Here is a 27022-nt window from a genome sequence, read left to right as displayed (position 1 = left end):
TGCTAAATATTTTATAAGTATGATTTTATCTAATACTCACAGTGATCATAGGAGATAGATTATTTTTACTCCTGTTTTACAGATTGTAAATCAAGGCTTAGAAAGGTTAAATGACTCACCCAAGGGCAAAAAGAACAAGTACTGAAAATTGTGATTATTGATAAGACGTCAGATCAAATGAGGACTGACACATGTCCATTGGATTGAATAATGTGAAGTGCCCTGAAGGCCTTAGGAAAGTCATTTTGGGCAAATTCTAAGAGAAAAAGTCAGGATGAGGTGGATAAAATTATGAATAAGAGCTAATGAAATGGAGATATTGGTGTGGACAACATTTTGAACATCAACAACAAATTAGTACCATCACAAATACCATGTCTACCTGAAAGTGTACATGAAAACCGTGTTTCCATCTGAAACTTTTGTATTCCTGGCTAAGACATATAAAGTCCGAGTCACAGACGGCAAATATATGACATGAGTACCATTACATCTCCCATCCAAGCCCCTGGCAGGCATCACTAATTTATTAGAGGATTCCTTCCCACTGAGTTCAGATGTAGCCTCTGAGTCTTTGTCAGTGATGCTTCAGTTGCCACAACCAATTAACTTATTGGCATGTAAGCTAAAATCTACCTGACATCTACAGTCAGTCTAACCAGAAAATAAGCTGGGATCCCTCCTCCTGTTGCGTGTTTTTAAGAGATACCTAGTCACTGTGCTCTTGCTCTTTTTCCCTGTCTCTAAATGAGAACCAGTCTTTTAATCCAATGATAGTCAAAAACTCTCACCAAACAAGTAGGCAAAGAGCACTAGAGGGACAGGCATGGCACTTGCCTCTTGGAAGCCATATAAACCACAAGGAAAGCAGGTAGGGCCGACATGCGACATGAGAGGGTAAGGCGGTAAATGTAGCAATACAGAACCAATTAGAAAAAAAAAAAAAAAGATGAAAAGCACAGATAAGAGAATACATGAGAATGAGAGAGAAAACCTAGTAAGAAGGCCAAACACATGTTTAATTGAAGTCCCACAAGGGGAAAAAGAATAGAATAAGACAGACGCAATATTTGGAGAACTTAGGGCTGAGAACTTTCCAAAATGATAAAATACCAATGTACAGATTTAAGAAGCACAAACAAACTCAATGTATGATTTTTAAAAAGAAATCTAGAGACATCATAATAAAAGGTCAGAAATACAATTGGGGGGGAAAAAGATTACCTCCAAGGAATCAACAGTTAGACGAGCAGCCAACTCCTTGATAGCGACGATGAAAATCAGAGCAGAGCGAGTGATGATAACCTCGAAGGAACTGGATAAGTTCAACTGGAACTGAAAGAAAATCATGGTCAGCCAAGAATTCTCAACATTGGGAAATCATCCATAAAGCCATTTCACACCTAAACTAAGAGTTTGGACCAACAGACTTGCACTACCAAAAATACTCTCATGTGTATTATTTGGACAGGAGAATGATCCCATCAGGAAAGTTAAAGATGCAGGAAAACTAAAGAGTCACAAAAGTAATAAAAATGTGAGTAAATCTAAGTGAATATTTACTAAGGGATTATTGACTAAGGGAGTATAAAGGAAAAATAGTAACATCTCATGAGGTTTAACATATATTTTTAGAGATGATTAAAATACAGAACAGTAGCATATAGGTTGAAAAGAAGTAAATGGAGTTTAAAGATCAAAGTTCTTTGCATTTTTCAGAAGAAAGGTACCATTTAGATTAACAAGTTTTTAGTCATTAAGAGCACAACTTGCATAAAAACAAATGTCATTGAAAAGACAAAGTTTATTTGTGAAGTTATTAGTTATGGTTGACTCTGAAATGGGATTATATGCATGGGCATGGTTTGTTGTGTTTTGTTTTTGCTTTTTTTAAAATTTTATTTATTTATTTGAGAGAGAGAGAAAGAGAGAGAGAGAGCATGAGAGAGGGGAGGATCAGAGGGAGCAGCAGACTCTCTGCTAAGTAGAGAGACTGATGCAGAACTCGATCTTAGAACTCCAGGATCATGACTTGAGCCAAAGGCAGATGCTTAACCAACTTACCCACACAGGCACCCTTTGTTTTTGCTTCTTTATAATGTTTTGCGGTTTCCAACTTTCTACAATGAGTGTATAATCCTTTACCAGTAGAAACCAATAAAATATTGAAAATCAAAGTATCATCTACAGTGGAAGAAAATAACCCAATTCTGTCACCTGCTAAAACCATAGTAAAAGACTTCCCCATGCTAGAAGGCACGTTAGACTCAAACTCTGTGGTTTGTTCTCTCTTCTGTCAATCAAATTTCATTCTGAGGAGTAAGAACAGTGGCCTATGTGATTGACAGAATCAGATCATTTCAACTCCTGTTCGAAAATGAAACCTGTACTCTCACAATTGTTTCACATTCTTTCCCAACTTGGTGCAGCCACCGGGACTAGAAGCTTCAATTCTCTAAAAGCAAAAAGTGTTCCATTGGAGGATGGAGGGCTCAGGAAGGTGGAGTGGAAACCATCTGTCACCAGAATTAGGGATCCCATTCCTACAGTGGGGACTGGAAGTGAGCCCTGCTGAGGGGCAGATGTGGGGCCAAGATGGCTATGTGGAGTGCTTGTGTTCAGCTCCAGTGTTTTAAACATGGCAGCAACTTATACATCATCCTGATGTTACAGACTTGTTCCTTCAGTCCTCTCCACCAGAAATCAGCCATCCTGTCTTAAGCCACCACATAAGCTGTATTGAGCAAGATGTTGTCACCAAACCAGGAACTTTGGACAAGATTACTCTTAGGAGCAAATACCAGTGTCCTCCTTGCAATGAAGACTGGGATAAAGATTTGTGGGACAGATGCACCTCGTATGATATCTGGGGCACAGCCAGCTAGTGTGACAATAGCCCTGCCAGCAACATAGTTATGGAACATGAGAGAACTTTGGCTTCAGGCATATGCATTCCCAAGTCTCTGCCTTATGTTCTGCCATGGAAAAATAGTGGAAATACGCCCTGCGTATCAATCTTGTGGGATGCCTAGCCCTAGAAGGCTTTTCCTTCTTCCTGCTACCAGTAGGTTCTTCATTTTTCTCCCAATCTAATTAAAAATAAACTAACTTTGAAAAAGAAGGAAGAGGGAGAGAAGCAGTGTCCCAGCCTGGAGATTTGCAGTTTGCTTCTGCCTCTCTGGTATCCACCTGGAAAAATGTGTAGCACTACACATTCTCCCCACGTCATTACCCCCAGATATCTTGAGTTTGAATCCCTGGCCCCACAGCCAAAAGCTCTGTGTTATCTTGGGGAAATTCACATAGGCCAGTGCCTTAGTTTCTGACTATGTAAGGGAATAGGAAGTAGGGCAGTGCTGAAAGTGATAATTCCCCTGAAGAATGTTGGGAAACTCCCTAACACTTTGCACAACTCTCAGATACTCAGTGTGAGCTGGGGTCAAACTCCACCAAAGGTCAGTCAAATGGACATTTGCCCAGTGACCTGGTGGTGGAAGAGGTGGAAAGCAGAATGGTGGCCTAAACTTTCCAACTTTCCACAAAGATGGATGGGAACAGATGTGGCTCTGGCTCCTAGAAAAGGAACCCCAGCTAATGTATTCACATCCTGAGGATTTGCCCAGCTTGTTCAGCAGAGGCCATTGGAACTTGGGTGTGATGTTAAGAGCCAAATCTAAATACCTTGAGTCTTCTCCAATTCTACAGTACTGGGAAAACATCTTGCATTTGCTGACCATGGGATGGCCTTCTACCCAAGAGGGACAGGCTCTGCTGTTCCCAGCTTCTTTCCATGTGGATGTGGGCGTGACATGTGCTCCTATAACAGCTCAGGAACCACAGATTCTGCTGTACTCTGACATTTAGTCAGAAGGGACCATCAAGGTCATCCAGTGATGCTTGACTTCCTTTCCATCATCCTCAGCAAATGGCCTGGAGCCTTCTGTTTTAACACCTCCAGTAACAGGAAGCTCACTCCCTAAATTGGCAACCTAATTGCATATTTGGGGGGATTTGGGGGTTTTATTTTTCATGTCTCATGAGAGTCTTTCCTTGTAATGAACAGAAACTAACCTTCTTATAGTTCTTTTCTTTCTGGTCTTAGATAGAATGACCATATTATTTATTGTCCAAACCCAGATTTATGTTTGAGACTAAATAGGGATGTTATTAATAATTATACCAGGACAAAGAAAGTAAATTGGAACTCTCTTGGCAAAACAAGACTTAAGACTGCCCCTGTCTTAGGTTTACCCTAGGGATAACTAGAATAATTCAAGTTCCCCTTCCTTAAGAGTCACTCACATTTAAAAACACTTGAATTACCCCCTGATCTTTTCTCCTCTAGAATGAATATGGGAGGCCGACTTCTTTAGTAGAAAGATCAATTGGGCTAAGGATAAGAAACAGCTATGACTTTGGGGGGGTATATTGGAAAGGACTAATTGTCTTGCAAGATCCAATGTTATGTCCTGATATCCCAGAAAAAAAAGCAATTTATAACATTCTGAAGTGAAAAGTCTGTCAGAAGGACATGAGATCAGCCACATGAATTGTGAAACATAAATTGTGGTTTTATTTGTTCTGCAGAAGTATTAAAAAATTGCAAATTTGTCATGAGGCACTATAGCGTGGCAGTGGTGGGTGCCAAATTTTGTCTGCAGCTTGGGGCTGAGCTGGCTTCATCAGAATCTGGTGGGAAATGTATTAAAAATCAGATTCCAGGGCCCCATCTCAGAATTTCCAGAGGGACCTGGAGCCTTTGCATTCAGAAAAGCTCTGGAAGCAATTCTAACGGTGAACCAAGTTTGAGACCCGCCAGCAAAATGGTCAAGAACACCAACTTTGGTTCCATACATTCATTCACGACACAAACATTTATTAAAAAACCTACTATGTGTCAGACACATTCTAGGCACAAGAAAAAAAAAACAGCAGTAGACCACAAAAAAACAAACAAACAAACAACAACAACAACAAACCCAAGGCATAAAAGTCAAACAAATTTGTGGTCAAGGGCTAGTCTGATATTACCATGTGACTCGACTCTTCAATGCCTCAGTTCCCACCACTCTGAAACAAGGATAATATCTGCCTCATAGGGTTGTGATGTTTAAATAAGGTGAGATGTGTAAAGTGCTTACCCCAGTGTCTGGTCCACAGCAAGCACTCCATAAATGTTAATTATGAAGACCATACCATGTTGAGGGTGATGATGATGCCAAGGACAATGAGGATAAAGCCAAAAAAAGAAAAAAAGAAAGCTTGTTAATATCATCCCATGGTGACATGGAGAGACTAACTGGCATCACATCAGAGTTCTCAGTGGACAATGTAGCCTCTTCTTTTATTTTGACTTTGGATGGCATTTCTTTATATTACTTGGTCTCACGTATAAAATGAAGGACCTATATATGATGACAAATAAAGATTCAGTTCACCCACATTCATGTTTTATAAACCCCAATTCACTCAAACATGCCTCCAAAACCAGTGTCTGGGGATTTGACTACAGTCTGACTTCCTTCTGGACCATTCTAGCAGTTGATGTTCACCTTGTCATGAGGCCCCAGGGTTAAATGTATCACTTCAGGTGTGATCTGAACTAAAAAAGGTACAGTAAAAGAAATAACAACGAGATAAAAAATGGGGCCAAAGTATCATTTCCATTATTCCAGTCCTTGTATATAGCAAAGCTTCAGATTGGGTTCATGTATCCAATGATTGAGATAAGCAGTGGCTCGGGAAGAAGACAGAGCAATAGAGGGAGTATGCAGAATCAGACCACCAGGGAGTGAGGCAAAGCCATAGAGGCAGAGGAGGCTGAGAAGCTGCCTATTTTTGCAGGCAACAGCTTTCACTCCTCCAAGGAGGTCAGCAGAGATTGTAATGAGAACATCTTGGCCAAGGCCATGATTCACTGTCCAAAACTGGGCTGGGCCCCTCACACTGGGAGAATTTCACAGTTTTTCACATTATTCCCAAACCCCACTCCTCTTTTTAAGGGTGTCATTCAGGGTTTATTACAGAAAGGGTCCAAAGGCCTCCATTCATATATCCTAGGGGGCCCGAGGCTTGGGAAGAGTAGCTGTAGTGATGAGGGCAGCCAGGAGTGGGGAGAAAGGGCTGTTCTGGGAGAGATTAGCAGGAAAGCTCCTACGAGGGAAAGCTCAGCTCTTTCTGTTCACACAGCCTTGGTCCGGAGCCCTGAAGAGAAGCAAACACTGAAATGCAATGGAAGAATCAGAAGTTGGAATGAAGTGCTGCTGCCAAGAAGCCGCTGGCTGGCTGCAGTACCGCCACATACAGCTGCACAGTCCGGGCACTGCATAATTCCAGAGAATAGCATTCACACAGATCAGGAATGGGTAGACATTTTCTGCCCAAATTATAAATAATTTGGCCTGGTGAGCCATTTAACCTCTGTCACAACTACTCAGCTTTGCTGTTATAGCTAAGGTAGTTTGATAAAATACAGGACACCATGCCTTTTTTTTTTTTTTTTTTTAGATTTTATTTATTTATTTGACAGACAGAGATCACAAGTAGGCAGAGAGGCAGGCAGAGAGAGAGAGAGAGAGAGAGAGAGAGAGAAGCAGGCTTCCTGCGGAGCAGAGAGCCCGATGCGGGGCTCGATCCCAGGACCCTGAGATCATGACCTGAGCTGAAGGCAGCAGCCCAAACCACTGAGCCACCCAGGCGCCCCGACACCATGCCTTTTTATGTAATGGGAAAGCAACCACAGTCAATATGTAAATGATTCGTCATGACTGTGCTCCAGTGAGACTTTATAAAAGTAGGCAGGGAGGCAGCTTTGATGATGATGCAGCCCCTGGGGTTTTGTAATGCAGCCGTCCTTGCCCACAGCAGTACCAACAAGGTAGCCCCATTTTCAAATAGCATGACAAAGGAGAGCAGCAGCTTTCAAACACATCTGACCACAGCCCCTAGAGTAAAGACATACATTTCATGCCACGATCAAGCTTCACAAAGCCATACTTAGCCTCACTTAGGATGATATACTCTGGGATAGTCTATACTCTATTACTTCCTTGCAGCAACCAATACAACTAATTTTGCAGTCTTCTAATGGGCCTCAATTCCTGGATTGCTGGACTTGGAGCCAGGAGATCTGTGTTTCAGGCTTAGATCTAACTCTTACCAGCAGTTATCTTTAGAATCACCTTACTTGAGACTTTGTACCTGAAAATGGGAATCATAATTATTTCAGAGTGACTTTATAGGAGAAACATGAAGCAATTCAGTTCCTCAGGATGGGGTACTGACCACTGGTGGTTCCTGGGATGGCTTTAGGTAGTGCACAGGTGTACATTGTAGGCACTACTCTATTCTTTATGAAAACACACAAAGATCAAATGCATAATGTTACCAGTGATACAGAGCTTCCTTTCAAAATACATTTATTCAAAATAAATTATTTAAGTTTATTTGTATCATTTATATTTAAATAAATTTCTTTAGATTAGGTTAGAGAAAAATATTAAGCAAAGAAGCGTACCAGTTATATGTGAATGTGGTAGAATCTGTGCAGATGGGGAGTACGTGAAGTCTGGGAGGTATGGAGATGATGTATGAGCAAGTACAATCTAAAAAATGGCAGATGAGACATGGTGACCCCTTAGAGATCTGAGCTGAGTGTCTGAGTCACTGCTGACTCCCTGGAACTAGACTGGCTTACAAAAGGTGCTTGATAAGTGCTTATGATGGGTGTATGATGAACAGATGGTGGATGGATGGATGGATGGTGCATAGGGAAATGGGTGAAATAATCAAACCCTAACTTGTTGGTGTCCTTTTGAGGTCTTGGGGTCCTAGTTACAAAGGATGAAGCATAGTGTCAAACGTGTCAGTGACTTCAGAGCCTGGGGGCAGGAAAGGGAAGCAGACATTCCTTCTCTGAGGTGTCATCTGGATGCCCAAACCCTCCACACTGCCACAGTTAGCAACTGAGCCATGGAAACACTAGGCTAAGACAGGAAACACTAAGCTGAGGCCAGCTCTTTTGCCCAATCAAAATGTCATCCCTGGACCTAGGCACTGGCAGCAAATAACTAGTAAAGCAAAAATGAATGGAAATATCTAGAGCTATAAATGTTTGGAAATACTGACTTGTGTAAGTCTGAACTTCTAGCATTTGCTGATGAGAAAGGCACCTTTCAGGTGCATCCCACAGGTGCAGAGGGCACCAGTGACCAACAGCAGCCTTGTGTCTAAACGATAAGGAAGCACAAGTACACTGGGCTGCCCCACAGAGGTAGGAGCTCCCACCACAGGCCAAAAGCTAATGAGGGCATTTCTGTTGGCCTTTGGCAGAGGGGGGTGATACCTTACATGTCCAAGGACATCCCTTATAATTCAAACTCTCTCTATTTCTCTTGTGGCAAAATACTTTAAAAGACATCACAGGCTCAACTTATTTTTGCAATCCTGGGACAGACCTTTCTGCTTCTGCCTGCCAACTTCATGCCGAAAGATTTAAAGTGATGCTGCTTCCATCTCTCCCTCATTTCTGTGCAAGGAAAGAACCAAAGGGAGTGCATACGGAGTGCGGTCTTCCTTGAGAGAGTAACAGTGTGGAAACACAGCTAAGATCCAGCCTCTGGGCACAAGCCCTAGATCCCTCCTTGCTAGCATATTCCTCTACCTCTCTGTGCATCTGTTTCCACCTCTGTAAAGTGGGACTAACGTCCACAGGGCTGTTGTGAGAATTAAATGAGTTAACAAAGGTAGAGCATTTAGAAACATTCCTGGAACATAGTATGCACTCATCAATGTTACTTATGCTATGTTCTCATTCTGTATCAGAAAGGTTCACTTTGAGAATATCCTTAATTCCTGAAAAATTAGGAATTATTCCAAGTTTTGAGAGTGTATCACTAAACATCAAAGGTTACGTGAGTTACCAAAGTCTAGCAAACAGAAGCAGGGCACAAATTAGAATTGATACCAAACTCCTTGTCTTCTCTCTTTCCTGCCATCCCACGTTACTGTGCTAATCTAATTCAGCCATTAGAAGTCATTTCCGGGGGTGCCTGGGTGGCTCAGTGGGTTAAAGCCTCTGCCTTCGGCTCAGGTCATGATCCTAGGGTCCTGGGATTGAGCCCTGCATTGGGCTCTCTGCTCAGCAGGGAGCCTGCTTCCTCCTCCCTCTGCCTACTTATGATCTCTGTCTGTCAAATAAATAAATAAAATCTTTTAAGAAAAGTTATTTCCTTAAAGTGTTAATGCCCCTTGGTTTATATTTTCAACTTTTTCAAACTAACAATAGACTAAACTCTTTCCTTTTTTCCTATTAATTGTTTTTTGTCCAGTGGAGAATGTGTGTGAGCAAGTGTGTATGTTTGTGTGTGTGTGTGTGTGTGTGTGTGTGTGTGTGTGCTGGGTTGAAAAGAGTGGCCAAATCTGACACAAATGATCTTGAAGGTGAACCTGCTTTCATCTTTCTTCTGTGAGACTCAGTGTTGAGGGTGTGTGGAAGAGACATCATCCACAGTGGCTCCTGGCTGGCAGGGACCCCTAGTCCCCTGGGAAGACTATCCAGAAGGCTGGGGCTGCTAAGGGTGGTTGGGGAAATGGGAGCCTGTTTTTGGTTCCAACTCTTTCCAGGATTTATTATGAGCATAAAACATCTTACCCTCTGAGGGACTACAGCCATAGAGAAGGAACAGGCAGAAATGAAGGAGAAAAAGAAAAGAACTTTAAGGGAGGTTTTCCCCCACAGTCTACGATTTCCCCTGAAGAAGGAAACGGGGAGCACAGCATGAACAAGGGGAGGTGAGTGGAGCCTAGAGCAAAGTAGAAGAGAGCAGCCCCATAGAATGGGAGAAAGAAATGCTGGGAGATTTCAAGGGCCATTTATGAAGGAAGGAAGAAAGGAAGGGAGGGAGGAAGGAATGCTGCCTCCGTTTTCAGACCCTCCATGACCCATGATCATTCTTAGACAAGCAGCTTCCAGTGTGAAACATCAGCTGTGGTCCCCAGGGTTCCTCCGAGAGCAGATGGCTTGTTCATGCAGTTCTGCATGGGTTTTTTCAGCCACCAAAGAAACCCACATCGAGCAGAGACTGTGGACGGTGAGCCGGGAACTCCAGGAGGCTCTTAGGATTCCTCAATGCTAGAATAAAACAGCATCCCTGCTCCCGCGAAACTACTGTGCCATGGGGAAGACAAACAATACACACAAAGCCAGGCATGCTGATCAATAAGGAAGGAACAGAGTACGAGCAGAGAGAGTAACAAGAGTAACGAGGCACCCCTTCGGGGGTAGGGTTTGGAGAAGGCCTTATGGGGAGCAGGATGGAGAGCGTTGTGGGAGGGAGGGAACTGTGCATGTGGAGGGGCAGAAAGAAAGGAGGTGTCGGGACAGTCAGCCTGAAGTGCCCCAGTGAGGGAGAGCAAAGCAAGGCAGGATCATTCAAGAGGCAGGAGGGCCTGGCAGGATTTGAATTGTATTCTGAGGGTCTGTGGAAGTCAATTTGGGCCTCTGTCTTTGTATCTGAGAGAACTTTCTTCCCAGCAATGTATAAGCTGTATATGTTTTTTTTTTTATTATGTTCAGTTAGCCACTGTAACGTATGTAATTAGTCCTTGATGCAGTGTTCAGTGATTCAGTAGTTAAGTATAACATTAGCTTAAGGTAATATCTTTGCAATGCCTACACTTGGGGGATGGCAGGGGATCAAGGGTCAACCTAAGCACAAACATTTTTCTCTTAAGACAGGCTCACTGCCTTGGCTGACATCAAAGCCACTGGGGAGCTTTGTAAACATTCGGATGGACGCCAGGTCTCCACGCCAGGCCTCCCACACCAGAGTCCCTAGGGGTGGGGTGGGGGTGTCAAGGCCCAGATGATCTTGCTGCCTGGTCAGGGCGGAACACCCCTGCCTTATAAAGTTCCAACTTACACCCTCAGCCTCGGAAAACTCTGGTCACACCAAAGACCACATCAAAGATGGTGCCCTATGAATGGTTTTCCCTCTGTTGATAATGACTCAACCAAAGCATTTCTCCCCTGCCCCATTTACCTGCCTCAGGGTTCTTAGGAAAGTAAACCTGTCCATTTGTCAATATTTACTCTGTCTGCTGCCCTCAACAGAAGAAGGGAAAACTGTTTTCCCTGTCAAACGAGTGTTTATACAAAGGATTTGTAAGCTTTCTCAGAGCTATGGAAAATCAATCACCCTCAGTTAACCTGTGCCCTTAATGAGGTGATAGGTTTTCTCACAATCTTACCCATCAGGGATGACAGTACATGGTTTGTCAACCGATGAGAATTCAGGTTAAAAAGGATTTTGCCCAGAACGCAGATGCTAGAAGTGTGGCCCAGTCTGACAGGGTGAAGCCTGCCCTGCTAATTCTGGGGGACAGTGCTGGTGGGGCTCCGTGTGGGACCCAGTCAGGAAGGACTGGCAAATGTAAGGATTCTTATAAGAAGCCAGTATCCTCTGATACTCAGATAGCTCACCAGCCCATTACATTTGCTCCAGTCAATGGTATGCCCCATGTTACCCCCATTCGATCTGGCTTCAGCAGCCTCAGGCACAACCACGTGGTTTTGGACATCCTGGCCACCTGGGACAGACACACTGAAATGCCATTTGCTGGGCTCTGAAGGAAAAACAAACCTGATCACTGCCTTTATCACTCAGGAGAGCCCTGGGGTTTCATGGGTCAGTTGGGGACAAAAAGGCACATCTGAGAAAGAGTTTCATGGGCCACATACTCTTCACCAAAGGTGCAGCCCAGACATGACACTCTGTTCCCACTCTGTGCCCAGTACTGAGCCGGACATGGAGAAGTAGACCAAGGCTCTAAAACATCAGACAACTCATAGTCATGACCTTTGGAGGGGCTCAAATTCCTCACAAGATGAAAAAAAATAATCTGAGTGAAGCCAGATCTCAGTGGGAAAATGGGCAGAGGTGGGGGGAAGGGAACACAGATGTCTTTTAAGGCATACCTGACCACATGCCCATAAAAGCACTACAAATTTTAGCTCATTGAACTCTCCCAACTCAACACCCTGAGTTAAGTCCTATTATCTCTCAAATAGGGACAATACTAGAACTCACCCCAAGGATTGGACTTCCACGGAATCTCAATAAAACATTTCCTGGAATGTCGAGTAGACGTAGCATGTAATATGTGCTCAATAAGTGTGACTTATCATCACCATCATCATCATCAACATCACTTTTACTATCCCCGTTTTACAGATGAGCAAACTTAGGCTTAAGGAGATTAGGGGATGAGCCTGAGGACATGGGCAGTGAACAACTGCCAGCAGCAAAAGCTAAGCCTGCCTAGCTCTAGAGACTGAAGTTTCCTCTTCCAGTCTATAAAAGTTCTGCTCTGTATGTACAAATGGTGTGGTGTGAAGACCTTTCTTCCTTTCTGTAGAGTCTGTGGGCCTGTGTGGGAGCTGTTCTTGGCACTTTGGCTGGGCGGTACTGCCATCCTGACACTGTTCCAGTCTGTCTCCCACAAGGATTCCCAAGCTGTCCTGATCTCTGGAAACAGGTGGCCCTGCTCTGGGCATTAGCACATCCTGGTCCCTGTTCTCCCAGACTCGCTTGGGCTGTCTGTAGTGGGAGACTCTTCATGTCCTCCCCCAGAGGTCCTTTGCTTGGAGATGCAAGGGAGCAGGGATCCCTCCACTCCTGAAACTTGGGCTATCTTCCTTCCTAAGCTTATTGAGCTGGCCCCTGGCTGGCCCCCCAGAGAGGCATAATGACCCTTCCTCTGAGAAGTCTCTTTGTGAGGGGACTTGCTTCAGTTGCTTACCAATCAGTTCCGTGATAATGTGAAGCTGTGTGTTAGTTCTCGTGTTGCTGCTGTTAACAAAATTGCCACAAACTCAGTGGCTTCCAACCACACACATCGTTCTTGACTGCCCTGAAGGCCAGAAGTTCCACAGGCACCTTACAGGGCAGGGCTGATTCCACTAGAGACTGCAGGGGAGAATCGATTTCTGGCCTCTGCCTGCTTCTACAGGCTGCCTGCATTCCTTGGTTCATGGCCACATCACTGCAGTCTACCTCCATCGCCACCTCCCCTCTGACTGACCCTCCTGCCTCCCTCTTATAAAGATACCTATGGTTACATTAGACCCATACTGATAATCTAAAATAATCTCTTTACCTCAAGATCCTTAACTTTATCACATCTGCAAAGTTCCTTTTACCATGCAAGGTAACATCCACAGGTTCTGAGTATTAGAATGTGGACATTGTTGATGGCTGTGATTCAGTCCACAACATCTGGGCTCCTGGGTTTTCCTCACTTACTCCTTCGGCAAGCTGGTACCTCACTGCACACCAGCCAGGCCCAGGCATGGCTTCCATGGCTTGGTAACAGCTGGACCTCTTTCCTTGAGTGCCCCATGTTCATTAGCTTCTTGGGCATATGAATTATGATGCATTTGGCTCCCTCCCCAGTGCCCAGCACATAACAATTGCCAACGTTTATTATACGCCAGACTCCATCCTGAGCACCATTAAAATATGATCAATGCTAATGCTGTCAACAACTCCATGACTAGGCACTATTATCTCACCACAGCTGGGAAAGTCGAGGTTACTTACCGTGGCAAGTCACACAGCTAATGAGTAAGGGCCATGATGGACAGGCTGACTCCTGAGTTCCCCTCATAACCACTGTCCCACTTGGCCTCCCAAATAGCTGGCATCAACAAGCACCCACTGAAAGGTAGAGGAGGCAGACAGGGGCACCTAGAGCTGCACATTCAGGAGACTAAAGTCTTCAGTGTCATGTGTGAGTGGTCCTTTCATTAAAAAGAGCTGGAAGGAAGGGACCACAGGTTCTATGTTTGACTCTACCAGGGACATACTCCGTGCACTTAGGGGAGGCTGGAGCCTCAGAGGCTGCCATGACTAGGTCAGACATATTTTCCTGAAGGCTGTTCCCCAACTCCTGGGTTCCTCATGAGGAAACACACCTGTCTGTTTTTTGCTGACTATCATATCTCAAGTTTAAGACAGTCCCTGCCCAGAGCAGGTATTTGATTGATACATTTTTGAATCATAAATGATTTAAAAGTAAACTAGATACCCATTTTGTCTAAATCACAAATGGTCAGATGTTAAAAGACAGTATTCAGCAAAAGCCAAGGGTCAGGGCAGACTATGACCACCATAATGGAATTTTGAAGTGTCTTAGTCTGTTCCCCCAGCAAGCAGAACCTGAGGTGAGGAACCATATGAAGTATGCCATTGCACTGGGACCACCTCTGGGCATAGGGGTGAAGGGAAGGACAATGAGGCAGGAAAGGAGGGGCATTAATATTCTGTTGCTGTGTTACAATTTACCCTAAACTCAGTGGCTTAAAATAATGAACACTATTGTCTCACACAGTTTCTGTGAGTTGGGAGTCCAGGAGTAGCTTTGCCTCGTAGCTGTAGCACAAGATCTCTCAGACTGTCTGCACACCGTCAGCTGGGCCTCCAAGATTTCCAGGCTCACCAACAGATCTGCTGTCAGGAGACCTCAGTCCTGGCCACAGGGGTGTCTCTGTGGGGCTGTCATGGCAGCCCCATGTGTCATGGCAGCCAGCTTCCCCCAGAGTCTGTGATCTGAAAGAGAATGGGAAAATGTATTAGCCAGCTCCAGCTGTCATAACAACAGGCCACAGAACTGGGTGGCTTCGAAAATTCATTCCTTGTAGTTCTAGAGGCTGGAAGTCCGAGATGAAGGTGTCTGTGGGGTTGGTTTCTCCTAAGGCCTCTCTTTTCAGCTTGTAGATGGACACCTTCTAGCTGTATCTTTACATGGTTTCCTCTGTACACATATCCCTGGGGTCTCTTCCTCCTCTTACAAGGGCACCAGTCCTATTGAATCAGAGCCCACCCTCATGGCCTCATTTTTCACTTAATTTTTTCCTCAAAGACCTTATCTCCAAATCCAGCCATATTCTGAGATACCTGGGGACCAAGGCTTTAACATGTGAATTTGTGGGGGGAGGGCAGACACAATTCCACCAGTAACAGAGAATCCAAGAAGGAGGTCATGTTTATTTTTCTTTATAACTTTGAGAGTGACATTCCATGACTTCTGCTGAATTCTGTTTTCTAGAAGCAGATATTGAGTCCAATCCACATTCAAATAGAGGAAAATGAAACTCTGTTGAGGGGAGGAATGCTAGAGAATTTGTTGACCTATCCTTAAAACTCAACAGAGTGAGAGCCAAGGGTAGGATTCAATATTGAATAAGCACAAGTTAGCTGTAATTGGCTATTGGCTGCTGTGGGACCATCCCCTGAAGACATACATATTGAGTCTCAGGACTATCTGTGGCAAGAGAAAAGGAGAATTGACTCACCAACTTCCATTGCCAGTTTGTTAGTGTGGCTTTATTTGCCCTGGGCTCCAGGGTGCTTAAGTAAGGCATCCAGAGGGGTGACTTGGTGTTGATAAGAACCCCAGGCTGGAGGTGAGAAGCTCATGCATGGGACTGAGGCTGGGCACCAACGGGCTGCACCTACAGGAAGTAGGTCAGGACCTACTGACCAGTAGGTCAACAACAACCTTGCAGAGCTGATGATCATAGCACTGAGGCAAGATAGGTGAGGCCAGAAGGACCTGAAGTGGAACTCAGCAGTCTGTAACATGAATCTAAAGTTCAATCAACAACTGACTTACTATTACATTTTATTACTAAAACTATTTGCCATTGAATTTTAAATATTTGGTATGACAACGTGGCCCAGTAAATTCTCAGTGCTATACTCTCCACTATCACTACAGTGACTACTTGAGACATTTCCAACAGTGGTAGTGGAGAAACACGGCTCCTTCTGGCTGGTGGTGGCAGTGGAGAGGCTGCTGACACCGATGTGGGTGTCACACTTGGGACCTGTCCTTCTCTTCTGCTAGAGACTAACCAAAGCAAAGCCTCTGCTGGCTCGAAGCTACAGTGGATTTCCTTAAAATCGCTTTTGTTAACAGTTTGACCGCCAGAAAGAAAATGTAGTTTGAGTATCACGCTATTCTCCCACATGATCTTTTCTTCCTCTTTTGTATATTCTTTATGTCTGGGTTGAAGAGGATTTATCACCAATGTTGCTTCACATGTTTTGGAGATATTTCTCCACTGAGGAGGCAAAATCAGCATTATCATATTTTTTTTTAACTCATCCTCACAAGAAGTGAAGCATTCTAAATAAAACTTTTTCTCAGAAGATCCATGGCCTAAATGGAAAATAAATCTCAAAAAAAAAAAAAAAAAGAATTCTGATTCTTAAAGACCACTTAAGTTGTGTGACGAATACTAGTATACCAAGTAATGCTATAAATATCTGCATTCTAACCTAATCTGTTATCTTGATTATTCTATCATGTGTTAGTATTCAAACTTTATAAACATTAGTTGGCTCACAAAGGCTATTAACTTATTTTTAAACTAACCAACTGACCATTCCCTTTAAAATATCTAGATTAGCATCATGCGGTCTCTTTACTACTTGAAAGGTCTGATAACTGTTTCATATTTAAAATTAATAGCTTTTATTGCCATCATTAATTATGACCATATTTTGCAATAATAAGTACTGAGTTGCTCTAGCAAATTGATGGAATTTCAATGTAGGAAGCACATAAGAATCTTCACTTCAGGATATACTCAGCTTGTGGTCCTCTATTTGAAAATACATATTCAGGAATGAACAATTATTCCAAGGGACATGCTTGTTCATGTGACTGACTATTCCACTGGGGAGACATGCTGTAACCTGCGGGGTCACAAAAGAATGGATCACACAGACAAGACTGGATGCCAGAGACCATGCTAAAGCAGGCACTCAGCGACTGGTGATTTTCTAAGGGCAGAGACAAACCTATGGAGGCTAGAGCAGAGGGTGGCTGGCTGAAGGAATAGTAGTCCATGTGAACCAGTATTGAAATGATCACTTTGCCCATCCATGCAAAGCAAACTGTGAGCTGGATGAGGACCAACTTTGGGTCTCTTTCACTTTGGTATCTCTGCTCCCCTAGCACAGAGCCTACCTGTCATACAGTTAGTTGACAGAGTCAAACTGTACCTACCAGAGGCTTCAAGAGTTTGGCTGCATTCTCTGGGCAGCACCAGCTTTATTCTCTCCTGGAACCACATTCTTGGGGTTAGGACTCTGCTTCCAGGCCAGGGCTCTCTGCCTTCTGCTGGGAGATGCTGACCATGCCGTGGCCCAGGTTTGGGCCTCATCAGAATCAGAGTATCTTTGCCATGAAATCAGAAAGGAATGTAGTATCTAGAGATAGAGCCAATGGGGATATGCATAATCAAGAGACAGAGAGAGAAAAGGGAAGTGGGAAAGAGAAAGAGAGAATAAAGTTCTGGCTCATGTCATTATGGAGGCGGAGGAATCCCAAGATCTGCAGTCAACAAGCTGGAGACCCAGAAGACCTGTAGGTGTACTTCCAGGTCAAGTCCAAAAGCCTGAGAGGCAGAGAGCTGATGGTGTAAATTCCAACCTGAGACCAGGGACAGGAAAAGACTGATGTCCCAGCTTAAAGACAGGCAGCAGGAATGAATTCTCAGACTTTTTGTGCTATTCAAGCCTTCAACAGACTGAATGAGGCACTCACACTGGGCGGGCAATCTGCTTGACTCAGTCTACCTGTTCAAATGTTAATCTCGTCCAGAAGCACCCTCAGAGACACTCAGAATAATAGCTAACAAAATACCTGAGTATCCCGTGGTTCAGTCACATTGACTCATAAAATTAACCATCCTAAGAATCAAGCTGCCTGTTGTAGTTGCTCCTAGGAAGGTTGGAAATCCTATAAAATCCTAGCAGTATGGGGAAAGTATGCATTTTGGCAGCCAGTCAAGAGTGAATCTGAGCCACACTCTACCACTTAGGAGATGTGTGACCAAAACCAAATTATTTAACCTCTCTAGCCTGTTTTCTCATCTATAAAATGGAGGCAACCCCATCCATCCTGCAGGGCTAATTTGAGGAGTCATTGAAATATTATATATCGGGGTACCTGGGTGGCTCAGTTGTTAAGTGCCTGCCTTTGGCTCAGCTCATGATCCCAAGGTCCTGGGATTGAGCCCCACGTTGGGCTCCCTGCTTAGCAGGAGGCCTGCTTCTCCCTCTCCCACCCCCCATCCCCGCTTGTGTTCCCTCTCTGTCTGTCAAATAAATAAATAAAATCTTTAAAAAAAAAAAAAAAGAGATACTATATATTGACTGCCTAGCTCAGCCTTCAGCACATAAAGAGATTCTCCGGAAATGCCAATTTCCTTTTCCCTTTTACCAAGAACATCTCAGCACTGGCCTCCTTTTCAACCTTTTTGTCCAAGCCTGGTTCATCTTTCCTTTTGCCTCCAAATTCCACATGACCTTTAAGGTCCTCATGCCCCAAACCTGTCCAGGTGCTCTAGTACCACTTTTGTGAATCCCTAAAGCCTTCTATCAGGAACATGCCGTTCAGTGCACCCCTGCGTCTCAGTGTCATTTTTATTTGCTCTTCAATCACGAGTTCTATGAAGGAAGCAGCTCTATCTGAGAGGAATTCTCTCCTCTCTCACTGATCCCCCTAAAACACACCCATAACACAGGACTGGGCACACAGAAGTCTCTTAGTGAAGACCAAACTGAATCCAGATATAAAACAGATTAGAAGATAATGATTTCTTTTATAAAAGAGAAGTCCTGCATCCTTACTCCCAATGCTCTCAAGGAATCCACCCATCTCATGGGGCCTGAGCACTGGGGTGAGGGCCCAAGTGAGTCATACATTACCCGGCCAACCCATGTGGACTGTCCAAAGGCCACAGAGTAGCCAGCTGGAATCTGGGTGTCTCACAGGCATCATGAGAGTGTACTGGAAAATTATGGAGACAAATATTCCAGACTTAAATCCCTGCTGCCATTTTCTATATAATTTTAGCAAATGAATGAAACCATGTCGCTCATTTATGACAAGGGTAATAATGCCCACACTGTAGGGTTGCATGGGGATTTAATAAAATAACATGGAAGTATATTAGGAGCAGCATAGCATAGTATAGCTGGGGCTCAAAGGTCACATTCGAATCTCAGCTTTTCTGCTTGCCTGCTGTGTGATGACAGGGAAGTTGCTTATTTTCTTGAGCCTCGGTGTCCTAATCTGCAGAACAGAGATTCTATAGCTCCTAGCTTATGGGTGGTTGTAACATTGAGTGAGATAGTACATGTAAAGTGTTTAGAACACATGAGCATGGGACAGAGTGAAATTCGATAAATATTAGCTATTATCACAGAAACTGCTTTCACCAACTCTAAGGAACTGGTTTCCATGCAAAATTGAATTTTAACCAAGGTCCTGGTTGTTTAAATTTGCCCTACAAATTTGCAAAGCAAAAACATTATTAGCTGACATTTATTAAGAGATTATTCTATGCCTCCCACTGTGCTAAGTGCTTTCCTATATTATGGCACTGAATTTTTACATTTCCCTATGAGATAGTATAACTGGGACTCCCTTCAATTTTTGTTGAGGATAGTACTTTGCCCAAGATGAAACAAATTATATAGAACTGAGTAGGTATTTGAGCCCAGATCTTTCAGACTCTTGAATCTGAGCTCTCATGGATGCTGCTATGCCATTTCTTGAGAGCTGTTTGCCCTATTCATCCCTTCACTCATCTAGTAAATGTATGGTCTTTGAACTCACACTGTGATGAGGCACTGTTCTAACTACTGAAGAGAATGAGACAGAAAAGCCACCCTCAGGAGCTTACATTTCTGGGCAGAGTTGATGGGAGATAGAAAAACATACAAATAACAGAACATATACTGTGTCACATGGTTGTGACTGTCTATGGAGAAAAAAAAGCAGCAGCCAAGATGGCAGGGAATCCTGAAGGGGAGGAGTAAGCAGACTTGTTTTTTTTCCAAAATACTCACCAAGATACAAGCCAATGGGATCCAACAGTACACTAAAAGAATTTATTCCTGGGATGCAAGGGTGGTTCAACATTTGCAAATTAATCAATGTGATAGATCTCATTAATAAAAGACAAGAAGCATAGGATCCTCTCAATTGATGCAGAAAAAGCATTTGACAAAATACAACTTCCTTTCTTGATTAAAACTCTTCAAAGTGTAGGAACAGAGGGAACACACCTCAATATTATAAAAGCCATTCACAAAAACTCACAACGAGAATCATTCTCAATGGGGAAAAACTGAGCTTTTCCCCTAAGCACAGGAACACAATAGACATGCCCACTCTTACCACCATTGTTCAACATAGTACTAGAAGCCCTACCCTCAGCAGTCAAACAGCAAAAAGAAATAAAATGCATTCAAATTGTCAAAGAAGAAGTCAAGCTCTCACTCTTTGCAGATGACGTGATACTTTATGTGGAAAACCCAAAAGACCACCCCCAAATTGCTAGATCTTGTACAGCAATTCAGTGACATAGCAGGATACAAAATAAATGCACAGAAACCAATTGCATTTCTTTTTTTCTTTTTTAAGATTTTATTTTATTTATTTGACAGAGAGAGAGATCACAAGTAGGCAAAGAGGCAGGCAAAGAGAAAGGGGAAAGCAGGCTCCCTGCTGAGCAGAGAACCCTATTCAGGGCTTGATCCCAGGACCCTGAGACCACGACCTGAGCCGAAGGCAGAGGCTCAACCCATTAAGCCACCCAGGTGCCCCAGCTGCATTTCTATATGCTAACAATGAGACTGAAGAAAAATAAATTAAAGAATCAATCCCATTTACAATTGTTCCCAAACCCATAAGATACCTAGGAATTGACACATCCAAAGCAATCCTTATCAAAATACCATTGACATTTTTCACAGAGCTGGAATAAACAATCTAAAATTTGCATGAAACCAGAAAAGACCTCAAATAGATAGAGGAATGTTGAAAAAGAAAACCAAAGCATGGGGCATCATGATGCCTGACTTCAAGCTATATTAGCTATAGTCATCAAGACAGCTTTGTATTGGCACAAAAACAGGCACATAAGCCAATGGAATAGAACAAATACCTCCAAAGTGAACCCTCAACTCTATGGTCAACTAATCTTCGACAAAGTAGGAAAGAATATCCAGTGGAAAAAAGACAGTCTCTTCAACAAATGGTGATGGGAAAACTGGACAGCCACATGCAGAAGAATGAAACTGGATCATACTCTTACACCATACATAAAGATAAACTCAAAATGGATGAAAAACTTAAATGTGAGACAGGAATCCGTCAAAATCCTAGAAGAGAACACATATAGCAAACTCTGTGACCTCAGTCCCAGCAACTTCATGCAAGACACCTCCCTAAAGGCAAGGAAAACAGAAGCAAAAATGGACTACTGAGACTCCATCAAGATAAAAACCTTGTGCACAGCAAAGGAAACAGTCAACAAAACTAAAAGGCTACCTACAGAATGGGAGAAGATAATTGCAAATGACATATCATATAAAGGGTTGGTATCCAGGATCTATAAAGAACGTATTAAACTCAGCACCTAAAAAGCAAATAATCCAGTCAGGAAATGGGCAGAAGACATGAACAGCTAACTATTTTCAATTGGTTAAGCAGTCTTCCCTATTGAATGAACACCTGGGGGAGGTGAGGAAGGTACTTTATAAGCCACGTTCTGAAGTGAGTTGAATTCAGACAGGGAGAAAAGCAGGTGCAGATGCCCAAGAGTGGAGTCTTAGGGCTGTTCTAGGAGGACCATGGAGATCATCATGGCTAGATGTGAGTGGCATTAGGTCTCCAAATTCTGCCCTTGGACCAGCAGCATTGGCATTATCTGGGGAATAGTTAGAGAAGTGTAAATTCTCAGAATCCATTCCATATCTATAGAAATAGAAACTCTCTGGTGGAATCGGCAGTGTGGTATAAGTGTGTGTGTGGGGGGGGGGGTAGTGTTAACACTTTATTTTGAAATAATTTAATATTTACAGAAGAAATGTAAAGCTAGTACAAAGATTTTTCTTATAGTCAACTTCCCCTAATGTTAACACCTTATTTAACAAAGACTATTCACTGATACAACTCTACTAACACACAAACTTTATTTGGATTTCACTAGTGTTTGTAATCTGTGGTTTACCAAGCCCTCAAGGTGATGTCCACTAGAGTTTGAGGACCACTGATCTAAGGAGACAGTAAAGGAGAGGAGGTCATAGAAATTGGGGGGAGTCTAGACCTTGTAGGATGGCAATTATAAGGCAACTGTAAGGCCTCTGGTTTTTCCTCTAGGTGAAATAGGAAGCCATGGGAGGGTTTTGAACTCAAATGACACTTTCCTAATGTGGTCTAAGATGATCACCCTATTTTAAAATTGGAAAGGCTCTTCCCTACTTCATCCTCAACCCTTGCAGTCTGGTTCCCCCTTCCTTTTGCTTCACCTCCTTACGGTCTTTTTTTCTTCCTCTTTGTTTATTAAGCTTACATTATCATTATTTGTCTTACCTGCTAGGGCTGAAATCTTTGTCTTATTCATCGATATATTCCCAGCACCTAGAACAGCTCCTGGTATTCAGTAAGGGCTCCACAGACATTTTGATGAATGAAGAAAAATAAAACAGGGAAGGAGTGAACTGTTCTGACATTCATTCTGAATGAATAGGTACTGAGTAAAGAAAAGACCAGTAAAAGGTGGAGAGAGACGGGCAGGATGGGCAGAGCAGAAGCAGGAAGACCAGTTAAGAAACTTCTCCAGTGATCCAGGGAAAAGAAGATGATGGGTTTTGTGTCTTACTTATGTTAGTTGAACAGACATTAACATTACAGCCATCTGAAAAATACACTGTTTAAGAAGAGTTCTAGGGAGTAACTTTTGAAGATAAATCAACTTCATATTTTAAGAATAAAAAATAAACTCCTGATACTTGGTTATTTTAAAAGAATTTCCTGTGCACGTGCAAAATGCCCAGCTTTTATTCTCTATTAAGACAAGCAGAGTCTATTATTATAGCCTTGATGTTTAACTTACCATCAAAGGGAGCAGGCCAAGATGGCCAGATCTCAAGTTCAGGAATGTTAAACACTATTCACAATATGCCTCAGACTTAAATTCTTTGTTTAATACTAAAGATCATGGTTCACAAAAGACATAGTTTTCTTCCAGAAATAGGATGAGTATATGGGGGTGGGGAGTGGTCATTGAGACAACATCTCAAAGGTAGAATGCCATTCTAGAGGCAAAGAAACCACATGGGGCCTGAAGTCCTGAGCCTGACTTGTAAGCTTATTAACTGTGGGAAGATGGACAAGTTACTCAACTGCTGTGGGACTGAATGTATTCACCTAATTATCACTGATGATAATGCCTGGCGCTTTGCATGAGGACAGGGTGGGGAAATTTCTTATTTTCATTTTAGCAAGGGAGGCTGCTATTGAGTTGCCAAATGCCTGTATTTCTAATTGAGAAGATAACAAGTCATTTTCCAGGAAATTGTTTTGTTCTTGGAAGACTCCTTCAAAGGCCCCTCTTGGTTATGTGGATGTAGGATGAGAAGAGCCCCATTGCTCTGGAGAAAGGGCTCAAGAGGACAGTTTCTTGGCTTAGAAAAGGCCACTCCTTCCAAGTTTCTTCCAATTTTGCATGAGGGCAAAAGGGACCCTTGGGAGAGGGCTGAAGGGTCTGACTCCTTCTCTTTGTAGGTTCCACCACTAGAACCTCTCTGATGGGCGGAGGTAGACTTGACTGAGGTCAGCTGGCAGGAGAGGATCCTCTCAGGGGCCGAAGGGGAAATAATACACATGTTTGCTATTATCATAGAGTAAACATCAATAATCACTAACATTCGAACTGTTTTATGGTTAACAAGGCATTGTCACATGTATTAACATCACTTTCATGAAAGCATGGTTTGGCCTGACTTTCCAGAATAAGGAGGCCATGTCCCCACTCCCAGTACACCTAAGAAAAATTTCTCTGGGATTCCATCCAAGAAATGGTCTAGCAGATAGCCAGCATCTGTGGATTCAGATACTTGAATAGCAGCTTCTCCCCCTTTCATCTTGCCCTTAAATTCTTTTTGAAATCCTTTTCTCCCCCTTTTTCATCACCAACCATTCATTCTCTCTGCCCAGCTATAATTCTTAAGTCCCATCAGTTCAACATGTGTCTCACTTTTTCCCTAGCTTTTGGTGTCTTGGTCTACCTTCTGGCTTCTACTTTTATCTCTACTCTTTAGCTCTATGATTGCATATTTACATCCTTCCAGGTCCCTCTCTGCTAAGTCAACCTGGCCCTCAAAACCTTCCCTTGGTACACTGCCCCAAAAGTAGCTCCCCACACTTCCAGAGATGGAACTTGGGTAGCAAACTCCATCTGGCAGATGATGAACCTGTCCTGAACCTTACAACCAACCCATCTGTGTCACCCCAATGTCATCCCAGCTCTCACAACCTCTCACACCTGTATCTTCACTCTTTTCCCCACACCAGTTCCCCTTCCACTTGTAAGAATATTAGTGACATCCCAACCATGCAATGCATTTATCAAAACACAGAGTGTTTCATCCAGTAGAATAGGGTTTCATCACTTTTTTTCCTGGGGTGACACCCTCTCCACCCCACAGTTATGGCTTGAGTGGTCCTTTTCAAGGTGATTAGTGAGCAGCAGTATTAAGGCCATTCATCCTAACCCAAATCAGAACTGTTGGACTAATGAATCGTGGCTGCAAAACGGCCAGTGGGTAGCCTGAGCAAAAATAGCCTCAGGGGACCAGAATCTGCCAAACAGCTGACCAGTGAAATCTAAATTGGCAACAATGTCCAGTTCCCATTTCAAAGGGGAAATTAAAACCAGGCTTTCTCAGAGGGCAGGCCCTCATCAAAAGGGAGGTGATACCTGTAACCAAGGCAACTTGCAAACACCAACTTTTCCTTTCTCCTCTTCTCCTCCCCAGTGGCCAACTTCCAAGCTGGACTCCTACACTCTTGTATCTCAGAGAGAGGTGTCAAGAGAGGATGAAGACATCTCATCATTCCCTGAGAAAATTCAAAATGTTTAGGATGCTCCCACCAAAGAAAAGAAAATAAGATAAAGGAAAATCACTATAGTTGCTTATATAATAAATATAGAAACCATTTAAGTCTTCCCAGACTGAGGTCATGAAGACTTTCTAGAAGGGTTAGAAATTCAAAATAAAGTTACATTAAAGTAGTGAAGAATATTATACATTTATGTAGACCACTGTAGTGCAGTCATTTTACATACATTACTATCTTGTGAGGTGGATCTCAATGTGTCCACTTGCAGGGGGAGAAAATAAGGCCCAGGCAGTTTAAGTGACTTGTCCAAGGTCTGGCATATGGCCCAGAGCTTCCAACAGTGTCAGTCCACATTGAATACTTCTTATATAAATGAACCTAGCTTATGTCAGAACTGATCTTTGGTTGAAAGTTCAGTTTCATGCTGTCCTGCTCCATCCTAGCTGTACTGAATTCCTACTGGAGCTTTGTTCTTCTAGCCAACAATTCAGTGAATCCTCAGTGAGGCCCTACTTTGTGACAGGTCCTGTGTAAAGTACTAAATCCAGCAGTGAAGGAGGCTCTGGCCCTCCCTGAGCTCACTCCCAAGTGGTAGGGGTAAGGGCAGGGGATAGACCACAAGAAGAAAGAGGTAAACAAGTTAACTTCAGATTGTGACAAATACTCTGAATAAAACAAACAGGGTGACGTGTTTGGGAGTAACTAAGCAGAGGTGTATGTGGGGGTTATTTATGGGGCACCTCTGAAATATTGCCATTTGTTTTTTTAAAGATTTAATTTATTTATTTGACAGAGAGAGATCACAAGTAGGCAGAGAAGCAGGCAGAGAAAGAGGAAGAAGCAGGCTCCCTGCCAAGCAGAGAACCTGATGTGGGGCTCAATCCCAGGACCCTGGGATCATGACCCGAGCCAAAGGCAGAGGCTTTAGCCCACTAAGCCACCCAGGCGCCCCTGAAAGATTGCTATTGACCATCATGGCTCTACCTACACATACAGCAACGTTCTATTAACTGACTTTTCTGATATCTGTGAGTTTCAATTTAAGTATATTTTCAGAGAGCTTAGATTACTAACCATTTGGGTAGACATTTTTAATAAATATTGTGTACTTCACTGCTCTATTAAGCTATCAAATGAGGTCTAGAGGGCTATCAGCTCTACACTCAGTGGTCATGCTGAATGATGATTTGCTTATTTCCTTCAGTCTGTTAACTTTCCTTTCTTTTTTTCCTTTTTCCTCTTTCTTCCCTTCTTTAGAGAGAGAACATGCACAAGTCGGGGTACGGAGGGGCAAAGGGAAAGAGAAAGAGAAGATCTTCAGCAGGCTTCATACCGAGGACAGAGCCCCATGTGGGGCTTGATATCATGGACCTACGATCATGACCAGAGCTGAAATCAAGAGTCAGACACAACCCACTGGGCCATCCAGACACCCCAGTCAACTTTTGGTTTCTCAGTGAAGTAGCTCAGTAGAGTCAGCTTCATATGTCTAATCAGTTTTGAGCTATGACCTAGAAGGAACTAACTGCTGATGCATTAAAGTCAATAGTCTTTGGTAAATCTATTTTCATCTTCTGAGAAGGGGATGGCAGACAAACACAAGAAGTAGCAGGAGTAAATCCTTTCTTTCTTGAGCAAATTACCCAAGAGCATATAATGAGTTAATAATAGAACTAAGACTATAACATAGCATCCACCAAGTTCAGTGTTCTTTCTAATCTAGACCACAGGAATCTGTTCAGCCTTGTGTGCATCCATAAAAAGAGCTGTCCTAAATGATCTTTTTTCTGGATTTACAACTCCATGATGGAGGACTTTTAGTTCCAGTTAAGATGGAGTAACAGGAACTGATTCACCCTTGCCCAACCCCACCCCCGCCCTCAGAAACAACCAATATCACCAGACAAAATATATCAAACAATGCTTTTCAAGACAATGGGCATTAAACAATGAAGATTAGATAGAAAACAAACAAGGTGGGCCAATAGTTTTCTTAGCTTATTGTCTTAAAAGAACTTCCAGACCTTGGGGC

General features: G+C 43.1%; 1 long non-coding RNA gene across 5 annotated transcripts in view; it reads right to left on the bottom strand.

The window, feature by feature from the left end:
* The window catches only part of LOC309868693, a 151415-nt gene that overhangs the window by 3952 nt on the left and 120441 nt on the right, over positions 1–27022 (bottom strand). For 3 of the 5 annotated variants that reach the window (XR_014313787.1, XR_014313789.1, XR_014313790.1), the window contains 4 exons: positions 17077–17279; positions 14390–14609; positions 5142–5166; positions 1225–1335 (listed from right to left, as the gene is read on the bottom strand). This is a non-coding gene — a long non-coding RNA (uncharacterized lncRNA). The remainder of the gene's footprint in view (positions 1–1224; positions 1336–5141; positions 5167–14389; positions 14610–17076; positions 17280–27022) is intronic. The other 2 variants (XR_014313788.1, XR_014313791.1) reach the window with 1 other exon arrangement.

This window comes from Mustela nivalis (assembly GCF_964662115.1).
Source record: "Mustela nivalis genome assembly, chromosome: 7".
In the NCBI taxonomy this organism is placed as follows: Eukaryota; Metazoa; Chordata; class Mammalia; order Carnivora; family Mustelidae; genus Mustela; species Mustela nivalis.
The sequence above is the reverse complement of the archived record's forward strand: the minus strand, read 5'-3'. Positions and strand labels throughout refer to the sequence as shown.